Source organism: Triturus cristatus, chromosome 5_1 (genome assembly GCF_964204655.1).
Source record: "Triturus cristatus chromosome 5_1, aTriCri1.1, whole genome shotgun sequence".
Classification (NCBI taxonomy): domain Eukaryota; kingdom Metazoa; phylum Chordata; class Amphibia; order Caudata; family Salamandridae; genus Triturus; species Triturus cristatus.
Window position 1 is genome coordinate 389,890,455 of NC_140587.1, and position 13,905 is coordinate 389,904,359.

A 13,905-nucleotide genomic window follows, 5' to 3' on the forward strand; every position below is an offset into this window, starting at 1 on the left:
TTGCTAATTTAATTTCTTTTTATTTGGCTTCCTTTCGCCATAGGCGGAAAGAATCAAACATCGCCGACCGGGCTTTCTTCTTGAACAATTTAACTTCTAAATTATCTAGGATCTCTGTGTCGAAACTACCATTTTGGGGCCATTTTAAAACACCATCCTTTCTGGTGTATCGGACCCATACTTCATTATACGCAATGAGGCCCACGCCATGTTTCACATAAAGCTCATAAGTTGGAGTTCCAATTGGAGGAACCGGACACGAATCCTCCAATCGGGAGTCCCTTTTACAACCAAAACAAAACAAATTTCCAAATATACTAGAACAAGGCATCTTTGCTCACTAGTCTAGTTTCAAACTTCAAAGGATTATCGAATACGATAGAATCGTGAATACACGAGTCCTCTGGCTTTGGCACTTGCAAGACCCAAATCAAAGCGATCCCGAAGGATACCAAAATCCCGAAGGATACCAAACAAACTGGGAGACGCTCCACTTATACTTAACTGAGGTATCGATGACTTCACCAGAAGACTCTCTCAATTGTTTCGCTCTACCAAATCGTCAAGGGTCCAAAACAGGGCGATTAATCAGGGCAGCAGTCCTTCGTAGCCGTCGGGAAGCGGAGAACCTCGCAGAAAAGACTTTCAGACCACGTCGACATGCAGGGGTCGATGAAGTGGCGGCCTTCCTCCAGAATTTCCACACGAAGCTCCTCACGAACCTCTGGCTTGGACCGGTACCACTGAAATCGCCCCGAGTTGGGCGCCAACTGAAACTACCGGGTTTTTAGAACCCAGCGGTGCAGGGGAACACACCCTAGGACTTCGGATTCTTCCTGTTTCAGACCCACAGAAACACAGAGTCTACTAGGTGAAATCAAAGATCGTCTTTATTGGCTACAGACCAATCACAGATATCCGAGAAGTACAACACGATGTATGTTCTCAGGAGACTGCTCCCGAACCAAAAACCAGTCTTTACTTATATACACAAAATTACGCTTTGGGGGCAACACCGCCCCTGTTGTACAAGCGGTCATTCACATATTTTAGCTTCAAAGGAACAGCAGAGCCATAATGACAATCCCACATTTCAGTTCATTAAGCATGCAGTTATTGTACCCAGCGAGGCTCAGAACCCTCATCAGATAACACCAGACTCCAATAAAACGGGCACCTCCTGCTCGTAAAACAAGCCATAAAGTAGGAAACAGAGTCAGGTGTGAAAACAGCTTAGTCAGGGATCGTGTGCGAACAGGGGCTTTATGATGGGTCGAGCCCTGATGCTAATCACATTAGGCCGCGAGAAAGGGACCGGCCGGACAGGATTGACCTCGGTCAGCGGAGTCGGCTTGCACAGGTCAGAGAGAAGTCACAGAAGGTGTACGTGTCCTTTAGGCCTAGGAATGGCCTTAGTGCGCAGCCTATGTGAGGGCAACCACAAAATGGCTACTACTGTAAAATGGAACCCATCGATACAATATGTAGTATCGTATACACGGTGAATTCATCAGTGGAACATGACGAAAACACTCATACACACCGCGTTGCTCATTTGCGGTTCGCTAATACCAAAATTGTCATGGTGGGACCATGCCACCTACACGGTTCCAATTTTTACAGTACCACACCCCCCCCGTTAACACTCAATGGAAGCGGGGTGTTATTTCCAGGCCTACCTTGTCCCGAAGCTAGTTCCAAATCCTGCCAGTCTCCCAAGCTCTCCTCCACTCTTGACTCTTCCATGCCTCACACCGGGCTGCCACTACTGCGACCTGACTCACCATGAACAGGAGCTACCTTTCCTGTGGGACCTCAGCAGGTCAACCACTGTAGGGCCAGCCGGGCGTGCTTTCGCTGCAACCCCACCTCTTCCTTTCTTCTCCTGGATCGAATCTGCTTGCTGGCCTTGAAGTCTCTGCCTGGGCGTCCGCGCTGGTGATGCAACTTCGGCCGCCCCGTCTGCGTCTACTTCTCCAGCCTCTGATTGTCCCTTCAGCATGACATGCGTCGCCCTCGCCTTGGCTGCCGCTCCTGTTGGCTGCGGACCCATCCCACCAACCTCCTCAGAATGCACCGATGCCGCGGTCAGCAGAAGCGCCCCACCAGCGTGACACTCAGGTACTGTTGAAAAAGCTTTTTTAAAGTATCTCAGCACCGCCAGACCGATAATCATCCCAACTAAATGCAAATAGCGTCTGTACACTCTTGAGGGGTCTTGTAGTGTTTCACTTTGTCTCTCGGGTATCATTCCTGCATATCTCCTTCTCTTGTCACAGCATTAGTTCTGGTTCTGGCTCTTTGCCTCTGTGCGCTGCTACGGTCTCAGCCGATGGCCATCTTGCCTCCTACAAGTGGAAAAAGTCTTACAGCTGTGAAAAATTGGTTTACAACGTTTGGAGAGTCTTTTAGGGAAAATAGTAATGCCAATAGCTTCAATAGCAATAATAATGTTAGTAATAATATCAGGGTATAAATGTAGGTGCATGAAAAGAAGAAAAGTTACATTAGAAAAGAAAGGAGTAAAAAGAAAAAGAGATGAAATAGAACTTGAAGAAATAAATGAAGAATATTATGATATGATGAAAAAGTTAGATGAGACTGCCATGTAAAAGGAGAAAGATACTAAGCTTTAAATAACATAAAAGGTGGTACTCAGTATGGTGAGTATTTGTGATGGCTTCAAAAGCCATCAAAGGGGGGATTGATGGAGCAGGGATTCGAAAACAAATTTAAAAAATAAGAAACCCGCTCATCTGGAATACCCCCGTAACAAATAGTAATGTTAAGTAGATAGAATACTAATGTGCACCTATACATCACATAAGGGTAAACCGCTTTGCAAAATGCATGAAATTAATTTTAACAAAACGTAAATAACCTAAGATGTAATAATATGGTGAGTAGAATGTGTTGTGAATGGCTTGCACTGCAAATTGTGTGCATAGTGTATTAAAAGGCATGACGTGTGATGCTTCAGAAATGCTAATTAACGTTGCTTTTTACTAATGCTATGCTAGAATAACTGCTTACTAGGATCTGAGTAGAGAAGGGTGGTTAACAGTAAACCTTTCATCACAACAATATTAATAAATGTCTGCTTTCAGTTCTTTTAGTAAATGGACAAGTCGCCATGTTCATAAATTGACCAAACTGTGACGAGTGAAACTTGCAGTGCGCACAAACCACGTGATACTGTGGATAAACTTTCTGAGCCAGCTGAAAGAGTGTGATGCGGTGAAGGACATGCCACTTGACGAGCAGCCAACTTCTGTGCGAAAATCTGCAAATTTATAAAATGTATAAACATTTTTTTTTTTCAAAGCCTTTATTGACAGAATTGCATAAACATGGTACATTCTTGCATCAAATCAGGGCACCGTATACATAAGTACAATTGCGGATAGAAAGGACGGCCAATACTACAGACCAGCAGAGAGCAATAGCGTAAACAGACACAACTTAGAAACAGCTGGACGATGAGCAATAGTAGGTATGAATCATACAAACTGCGGGAGAAGGAGCAGGCCTGACCGGAAAGGAATAAGGACAGGGTAAAAGGCAGCTACTGACCTACACCGGCGGCCGCCGTGGGCGGAGTGCCGACGGGGAGCGCAGGAGAGGCAGTCTGGATTTGAGGTGTATGAGCCTGAAGGTATGTCACTAGAGGGCCCAATATGTCGAGTGGGCGAGTTCTTGCTTGCATAAGGTCCCAGAATTCAGATAATAAGGTCTGGCATCGCGATGCATCCTCGAGCCAGTGGGTGAACTTAGGTGCAGGTTTGCGACCCCAACACATGGCCACCCTATGCCGCGCGAGGACAAGCAGCATGGCAATCAAGCGGCGGGAGGCGTCTGGGCAATACTTCACAAAGCCTAGAAGGCAGAGCGGAGGGTCAGGCCGAACTGGTGAGGAGGTGATCTCAGAGATTGCAGTACAGACCTCCCGCCAATAGTCGGAGACCTTTGGGCACAACCAGGCAAGATGAGAGAAGTCCGCCGTAGGAGCAGCACAGTGCAGGCATCCATCACTGGGGATAAGTCCCAACTCATGCAGCCGAATGGGGGTGCGATAAAGCCTATGCAAATATTTAAAATGTATAATGCGCAGGCGATAGTTAGGGGACAATCGCTTCGTCTGGTTGCAACAATAAAGCCAATTGGCTTGGGAAATATCAACACCAAGGTCCTCGCCCCATGCCACACAGGCGCGGTCAGTGGAGATGGGGGTGGCCACTAGCATGAGGGCATTGAGTTTGGTCACCAACTTCCGAGGAGAGGGAGACGAGTATAGGAAATCAAGAGTGGTCATTGAGGGAGGAGGCTGGGGGAACGCAGGGTGCAGCTCCCTACAGATGCCCCGTAACTGATAAAAAAGTAAAGTCTCCTTGGGACCGGAATCGGCAATGGGAGAGTAGAATGTGTTCCCCGGGTAGATATCCGCCAATGTAGTCAACCCCAGGCGGGTGGCGTGTTTAGCCATGCCGGAGGGCTGGAGAGGAGGGAAAGCCGGATGCCGAAAGATCGGCATCGTGTTTGCCGATAACATCGGAGCACCGGACATACGGCGTAGTCCATCCCAGGTCCCAGCGCAAGGTCTCGACCGTGTCTCTTTCAGTGCGTGGGAGTTTGGCTGGGGCGAACAGGGCGGTGACGAGCGGCCATGGGGATGCGAGGTCTGCGTCAACTGCCACATGCGGCTGGAAAGGAATGGGATGAATCCAGAAGTGAAAAAAACTGGCCTGAGCACACAATGCATAGAGCTTAAAGTTAGGGGCGCCCAGGCCACCGCACGACATCGGGAGGGTGAGAATGTCATAAGCGATCCTGGGTTGTCTACCAGCTCAGATTAGAGAGATGATCAGCGAGCGGATCCTACGAAAAAAAGTGGGCAGTAAGGGGAACAGGGATGTTCAGGAAAAGATATAAGAATTTTGGGGGGACCACCATCTAAGCAATAGCTATGCGACCGGCCAATGACAAGGGCAGCCGGTTCCATTGGGGTATCTTGGATTCAAGCCAGTCCACCACATGACCAAAGTTAGCCATCCAAAGTTCATCCATGTCCCTGCTAAGTCATATACCCAAATAGCGAGTGGGACCTGCCGCCCAAACGAAAGGGTAGTCCAGAGTGAAGGGCGTAGTAGCGTCAGTAAGAGGAAAGAGGACTGACCTGAATACCAGAATATCCACTGACCCGTATAATCTTGCGCACCAGGGGACTGAGATTTTCCTGGGGGTGACGAGCATATAAAGTAATATTGTCCGCGTACATGGAGACCTCGGAGTATGGTGTTGTCGAAGCCTGGCCGCGAGTAGCTCCATCGCAAAGGTGAAGAGCATTAGCGAAGCGGGCACGCCTGGTGGGCACCACGCCCGATAGGGATGGGATCAGATATTTGTCCGTTAATCTGAAGACGGGCGGTGGGAAGAGTGTATAGGAGCAATATTTTGCGTATAAATACTGGGCTGAAGCCAAGACGTGGAAGGAGAGAGAATAGGAAAGGCCGCTCTAGGGTATCAAAGGCCTTGGTGGCGTCAAGAAGGGCAGCCACTGTGGGGAGAGCTGGATTAATCTGATGGAGGAGGGAAAAGATGGACCGAAGATTGTGTGAAGTGGCGCGTCCAGGAATGAAGCCGGACTGATCAGGTCAATCAATGAGTGGCATGAGAAGAAGGAGGCGCGAGGCGTGCAGCTTTGCGAAGATTTTATTGTCCGTATTAATAAGGGACAGGGGACAGTAGGAATCACGGCATTCGGGGTTTTTTTTCCGGGCTGAGGAGAAGAGAAAACATCGCCTCGCGGAGCGCCAGGGGGAGAAGACCACTCTCGAAAGTGTCATTATACATGGCGGCCAGGTGCGGTACCAAAAGCGGGGCAAAGGTCTTGTAGAATGAGACGGGAAGACTGTCTACACCAGGGGCCTTGTCGCCTGGCATACCATTGATGGCTGCAAGTATTTCCTCTTTAGAGAAAGGCTCGTCAAGAAATTCTCCGTGATAGTTTTCGAGCCATAAGAGCTCGAGTGTGTCAAAATACTGGCAAAAGACCTCGCACGAGGGGGTGGAACCCGCACTATATAGTTGGGAGTAGTACGCCATAAAACGTGCCTTGATTTCCTCAGGAGAGGTAGTTCGGGTAGGGCCGCCATCAAGAAGAGCTGTGATATAAGATGCGGCACGAGGTGGACAGAGAAGATTGGCCAGAGTTTTACCGGGACGATCGCCCTCACCAAAACAGCGTGCCCGGACCTCCCTGCCAAGGAATGAGAGCTCTCTGTTGGCCTCCTCAGCGAATGCAGTGTGTTTCTCACAAAGGCGAGCGAGTGTATCAGAGCTGGGTTGGAGAGCGTGGGCGGAGTCCAAAGATTTGATTGTCCGATTCTAGTTTATCAAGGGTGCTGCGAATGGAGCGCAAGACCCCGGACTGTTTAGAGATGCATTTGCTACGAATGACGACCTTGAATCCCTCCCAAAGTGTGGAGGGAGAATCGACAGAGCCCTCATTTAGCTCAAAATAGTTAGTGATCGCGGTCCGGACCTTGTCGCAAAAGACAGAATCGTGATGCGCTTTAGGGGGAAGCCGCCAGGTTAAGGCGCGCCGAGGGGATTGAGGTAGACGGAAACTAAGCTGTACCGGCGTGTGATCCGAAAGAGTGCGCGCCATATAATCAACAGAGACAAGCCAGGAAAGGATGTCCGGAGAGGTGATCCAGAGAACCAGACGAGACCAACAACCACGAGTTCCAGTGACGCAAGTGCCCTCGCGGCATCAGGACGCATGTGGCGCCAAGCATCGTACAGGGAGTTTTCGGCAAGGATGGAGCTGAGGAGTGCAACAAAGCATGGGTGGGAGGCATAGTGGCCGGAGCGGTCCAAGACTATGGAAAGTGTCACATTAAAATCACCCCCCCTAGAGGAGCGCGGCAGGGCCTATGGACGAGATGTGGTGCCAGATTTGCGTACAAAAATTTGGGTCATCAGTATTAGGGCCATATACAGCAGCAATTGTTAAAGGTTGGGCCTGTAGGGAGCCATGGAGGATAACGTATCATCCATTGGGGTCAGTAATTACCTGGATCGTTTGCCAAGAGAGTCACCCACGTATTAGAATAGATACCCCCGAGAGTAGTAGGAGTAGAAAGAGGAGTGTGATTCTCCCCAGTGTCGGGAATGTAGTCTGGCGGCAGTTGCAGGTATCAGGTGGGTCTCTTGTAACAAACAGATGTCCACTTTGTGCCAAAGGAGGTGTGAGTGTATTAGTTGGGCTTTTCGGTGGTCATTTAGACCACGTTGGTTCCATGTCAAACATACAGTGTCTGTCATGCCTTAGTAGTGCAGGGAAGAGTAGGACGTGGAGCGGTGAATACGATCTGGGCCCTTGAGTTAGTACATATGGTGGTGCGAACAAACTGAGAAAAGGATGATCAGTGTAGCGACGTAGGGGATGCAAGAGGGCCGACGAGAGCTTGCCAAGGCAGGTAGCTGGGCAGTAGGGGGGAAACAACCACCACAGGAGGGAGGACGGCAATAGATGCTTTGCCCGAAAGCACGACCTTAGGAATGTACACCATGCGACGACCGTGGCAGTGTGGGGAGCATGTGTAACGGTGATGTGATACAAGCAGTATGTCAACAGAATATCGAAGTATAAAAACAACTTCGCCTCAGGGAGAGGCCAAACATCCCAAATAACCCCCCACCCCACACCCAAACTGAGCCCCCACACAAATAGAAATACAGCAACCTAATACGTGCTAAAAAACAGCAGAATGCATAGAGTCAAATGCAAAAGTGCCTCAGAAGGAGGTCGTGAACACCCAAATCCCTCCCTCCCTCTGCCCACTCCGACCCCCCAAACTGGTTGCAAAATCACCCACAACCACCCCGGGGAACCACAACTTGGGAAGGGACAGTCAGCAGCCAGAGTGGGAATCATCCCGCGGAGGCATGGCGTCGCTCAGCGTACACCCCTGCCGGGGAAGTCAGGGTGGCCAAGCCAGATGTGGAAGCAGACTTCAGGATACATCATAAACCGAAAAATAGGAACAGGTATGCCAGGCCCCAGAGCATTATAGACAAACATTCGAGAGGCCAGGGGGCGCAATGTGGCCATGTCAGACCGATAAACATGCAATCATGGGGGGAGAGATAGACAACCAAAGGCACTGGAGAGGATCGTGTCAGTCATTGTCGCTGAGACGGGCTACATCGAAGTCCTGAGAGTTATCTGGGGTGGAGTGATGGGTGCGATCAAGTTTCTTGGCGAAGACAAGAGCGTCCTTAGGATCCGGGAAGACCAAAGTTTTGGAGCCCTGCCTGACTCGTAATTTGGCCGGATAAGCAAGAGAGTATGGGTTCTCATGTTTTTGAAGAATGCACTTCGCAGGTAGGAACTCGCAGTGGGCAGTCTGCACCGCCAAGGTGTAGTCGGGGTAGAAAGACAGTGAGTTGCCTTGGTGACAGATTTCACCTTTTTCCCTGGCCGCCCGGAGAAGTGCGTTGCGATCCTGGAGGTTTAGAATTTTGGCGATGATTGGGCGGGCTGGCAATCCGGGGGCCGGGCGGGGGCCAAGGGAGCGGTGCGCTCTTTCCACAATATAGACCAGGGAGAGCACGTCATCAAATAGTTCACGCACCAGTTGCTCCACGAAGTCTTCCAGCCATGAAATGTTGGTGGATTCAGGCACCCCTGTGATACGGAGGTTGCTCCTCTGGGAGCGAGCCTCCAAATCCTCGTTCTTGGAGCGTATTAGTTCCAGGATTTTGTCCATCTGGAGGAGTTTTTGGCGGTCGTGAGTGGCGGTGTCCTCAACGTCGGAGACCCTCGAATCGACATTCAGCAAGCAGTTGTCGTGTGAGTCCAACTGGGTAGCAATGCCAGAGACCGCGAATTTGACCTCCAACATGATGGATTTGAGGACATCTTCTCGAGATGCGGCCATCTCTGCAGGGGTAGTTGGGTCACCCCCATCGGCGACCGCGTCTGTCTTCGCTGGTCGAATGTGAGCCTGGGTTGTTTGGGGTCGGCCTTACCCATGTCAGCCACCCGAAATGGGGAGCGCACAGGGGGAGCTCAGCTGAGGGCGAAGGGGCAATGTCCAAATTTGCAGCAGCCCAGGCGGAGCATCGGTGGAGCTGGGAGACAGTGTTGGGGGTATCCGCAGACCTTCTGCCTCAATGGGTGCCAGCCAGGGCCTCCGGGTCAGTGAGGCGAGTGAGCCGGGGAGGTGTGCCACCACGCGGGCAGTACGAGCCCGAAGACAGGGAATCCAGCAGAGTCCTTCAACCCCACCCGGGCAGTCATGACGGGGAGTGCGACTGAGGGAGACGGGGCAGCAGGGATGCGAGGAGGGTGGATGGCTCACCCCCATGGGACCAGAGCCACCAGGCTCAGGGGCGAAACAAAAGGAGTGATGCGAGCAGTTGGAAGTGGGGCCTCATGGCAGACGCGCGCCCTCAACCCAGTCATACATGCACTTACCCCTGTTAACGATCGCAAGCCTCAGTGATGAAAGGAAGGCAGCTGAGGGCCCGGCAGGAGGAGCAGGCAGACACCAGGCAGGGCAGGCATGTCTCGCAGGCAGCAAGCGGGAATGCCCAGAGCAGGACAGCTGTCGATTGTAGGGCCCCCAGTGGGACGCACTCCTCATGAGGCAGGCACTCGGGCGGATGAGGCAGAGGTGAGCAAATGGCCGGCTCGGCGGCCACAGGAGGACACCACAGGGAACTGGACAGCTGCAGCGGGAGGGAAGCAGCTCATAGCAGGGAGTCGTGGGGAGCACGCCGCCCGCGTCTCCAGGCCCGCTGGAGGATGGCCTACGCAGCGGGCACCGGTGTCCAGAGCGAGGCGCCTGCACATCAGCAGGCCAGGCCGGGTGGTGCGACTAGCGCACTCCCGACCTGGCACAAAGAGCCCCCACAGCAGCGGCACTCACCGGCTCACACGTCGGAGTCATAGATGTGGGAGGCAAGGCGGGGGGCCAGCCGCCAGGAGGTTGCAGGTGAGCAGCACAGGCCGAACCAGGCTGGGCGCTCAAGACGCAGGGCCCGGCACCAGGACACACGTGGAGTCGGAGCTCTGCACAGCAAGGTCGTAGGGCAGCAGGAGTCGGACCAAACTGAACACCAGTGTCAAGTAGGTGACGATGGCAGGGTTCCAGATCACGATGGGTGTTGAGACTGCAGGTTTTTTAGCAGATTGGCCGGCAGAGCCCACTCAAGGTGCGGCCATCTTGCAGCCGGCTGAGCCACGCCCCCATAAAATGTATAAACTTTGTCCTTAACAAGATACTTTTCCCTCATGAGAGAGTAGGGATGTATACCAAATAGGTGGGAAAGAAGACGAACAAGGGGGTAGTCAAAGAAATGTAGCATGACCATCCGCCCCTTGTGACATTAGCAACATTAGTGGAGATGGACATGTAGGAAAAGGGTATAAAGAATAGGTGATTTAGGGGTGGGTGTGGTTGCCGGCTGCGAGACGTTTGAAGGAGATGGAGAGAGTGAGGGTGCGTTGCTGATTGTCAGGTTGCAGAGAGGCCTAGTTGATCCAGACATATCTTTATCCTGATCCTCAGACTTCGTTTCCTTACACTCTGTTCGGGGGTCCCCTGCCGCTACCTAGGCCAGGGTGGTGGTTTTACATGTTCTTATTTACTTGGGTTGATATCTATGATAACTCGAGAATTTATTTTGTGCTTTGTCTCTTCCTCTATTTTTCTGAAATGAGAATTTGATTTGATGCCAATTGTCTGATGTCTCTTCATCTATCCCCTACATGCGACAAATGTATTTGTTGAGATAGATTATTTGCTAGATGATTATTAGATTGTATTCTCTCTCATGAGATGTTTTTCCGAATTAATGCATTGAGTTAGATAAACTATAATAACTTACAAACAAAGTTTGTGGTTATTTGCGTCTGTCAATTATTTGAAATGACTATTTACCTTCAATTATTCAATTAATTGATCCATCGATCAAGTAGATGAAGAATTGATCTGAGGTGATTATATGTGAATTTGTGGAAATCCTAAACTATTGAATTAGGGATATATGATTGGTAAGGAAATCACAAACTTGACACTGGCGCAACAGGGACATTTGGTGTATGTGTATGGGCCACGGTAAATGAAATTATTGAATGTTCGTCCCTGTCCAAAACATTGGGTTTGCGCAGGATCAAATGCATTTTAAAGTTTTAAAGCAGCAAATAATTTTAGCCAGAGGTGAAAATGTGGAACATCTATAACTGATGGTCCGGTGTCTTTCATTCATGCATAAGAAGAAGGGTTGGGTGCCGGAATGGGTGAAGTTTAACCCTCTGGAGGGTAATACAGTATATTCCTCAAAAGAACCATAGGAGCCACACAGAGAATAAACTAAACATAGCCAATCGACCTTTAAAATCATGTAGGACTAATGCATACATATTTCTTGGTAAATGTTTGAAACTGTGAGCCTTAGGCTTTCTTATTGATCTATTGACACCTCAACCTTTATCTTCCCCATCAGTTAAAGTGGCCCTAGGCGCCTTCTTCACCACCCAGCCGATGCCCCTACTTAGTTTGGCTAATATGTGATCAGGCCACATGAAGGGTGATTTGTGACTGTGATCAAAAGATCGATGAAACTCCACTCAGCCGTATGGCCCTCTTCCCTATTTACCTGATGGAAAACGAACAATGCAGAAGGTATAGCCAGGCTGCTTTATATTCAAGGACATACAACTCAGCCCTGTAATCTGAGCACTTTTATGAAGACAGGATGCTGTAGTTATAAGGAATATCTTCTTTATTCAGTTCCATGAAACAGCCCCTGGTCAGCGCCTGATCTCTGTAACCCTCTGCTTGACAGCTTCTAGGAATCCCCACACTGGATTCCAGAAGTGGAAGCCTACCGTCACTGGAGATCCTGATGCAGTTGCCAGGTGACATTAAAGGATAAACATAACACATCTTCTTTCCTTAACAACCTTTAAGTGTAACAAAATACTTTGTCCCCCATTCTATGTGCAAACATAATCCTCCAACGCGCTTGGTTTACTTTTGATATACGTGCCTGGCTCCCTCCCGCCTTGTGGCTCTGCTCTGCCATTTTCCTCAAGCATTCCTGTCCACTCTTTTTTCTCAGCCTCACTGCACATACCCACCTTCCTGGTATTCCACCACTTTCCATCAGACAATTTGACATTATTTCTCTTCACTTCAACTACCATCTTTGGAGTCGATAATTTGGAACTTCCCTTCCTTTTCGCATTGCCCATACCAATTCTGACCAATATTCCATTCATAAACACCTTGTTGCTCTTCACTACTTTCTCATTATGTCTCAGACTGTACTTGCCTGATACACATCAACCCTTTTGCACAATCTGTCGTTGTCAACATTGCGAGGGCCTGCCCTTGCCAGCCAGGCAGGCACCAATACAGTACACAGTACCTTGCCTTTCAAAAGACAAATCCAAGTCTCTTCTGTCGGTTAATGTGGCGTGGTACAGCACATTGTTAAAGCCTTTCACAAGACCATTTCCTGTAGGGATGATAAATAGTGGTCTTAACATGGCCAATCCCCCATCATTTCAGAAAAGAGCTATACTCAGTGGATACAAATTGGGGACAGTTACTGTTAGGATTTCTGCTGGGCAACTATTCTAAAGATGCCCTCATGGCAGACACTTACATGATTAGATTTCACTTTGTTCACAAATGCCACTTCAGGTCACTTTGAAACATAATCCATCATTATGTTATGTTATGGATTAGTGTTTCCATGATTGGCTATTTGATTTACTTATCAGACCCTAGTACATTGCACTTTGTATGCCCAGGGCCGGTAAATCAAATGCTGCTGGCAGTTCGGGCTGGACTGTTCCCATGAGGCACAGGGTCTGACTGATTTGCATATGGCCATGTCGGAACTGGGGTGGCAGAGTGGGCTAAAGAACGGTGATGGATTAAACCCAGATCAGTTGACTGGGGGTGAGTGCTTGCAATGTTCAACACTCCGTCCATCATTTCCTTTGGTTTTTGCTTTGTTCGCCATAAGTTGGCAGGGTATGCTCAGACGTGAGTCCCTTGCTCACTTTGCCACTGGATTCAAGCAAGCCTGGCTGAAGACGGCTGAAATGCCAGAAACCGGTCCTAGGAAGCTTGTTTCCGGTCCAGGGAAGACATGGCTTGGCAGTTCGGGCTGGACTGTTCCCATGAGGCACAGGGTCAGACTGATTTGCATATGGCCATGTCGGAACTGGAGTGGCAGAGTGGGCTAAAGAACGGTGATGGATTAAACCCAGATCAGTTGACTGGGGGTGGGTGCTTGCAATGTTCAACACTCCGTCCATCATTTCCTTTGGTTTATGCTTTGTTCGCCATAAGTTGGCAGGGTATGCTCAGACGTGAGTCCCTTGCTCACTTTGCCACTGGATTCAAGCAAGCCTGGCTGAAGACGGCTGAAATGCCAGAAACTGGTCCTAGGAAGCTTGTTTCCGGTCCAGGGAAGACATGGCTTGGCAGTTCGGGCTGGACTGTTCCCATGAGGCACAGGGTCAGACTGATTTGCATATGGCCATGTCGGAACTGGGGTGGCAGAGTGGGCTAAAGAACGGTGATGGATTAAACCCAGATCAGTTGACTGGGGGTGAGTGCTTGCAATGTTCAACACTCCGTCCATCATTTCCTTTGGTTTTTGCTTTGTTCGCCATAAGTTGGCAGGGTATGCTCAGACGTGAGTCCCTTGCTCACTTTGCCACTGGATTCAAGCAAGCCTGGCTGAAGACTGCTGAAATGCCAGAAACCGGTCCTAGGAAGCTTGTTTCCGGTCCAGGGAAGACATGGCTTGGCAGTTCGGGCTGGACTGTTCCCATGAGGCACAGGGTCAGACTGATTTGCATATGGCCATGTC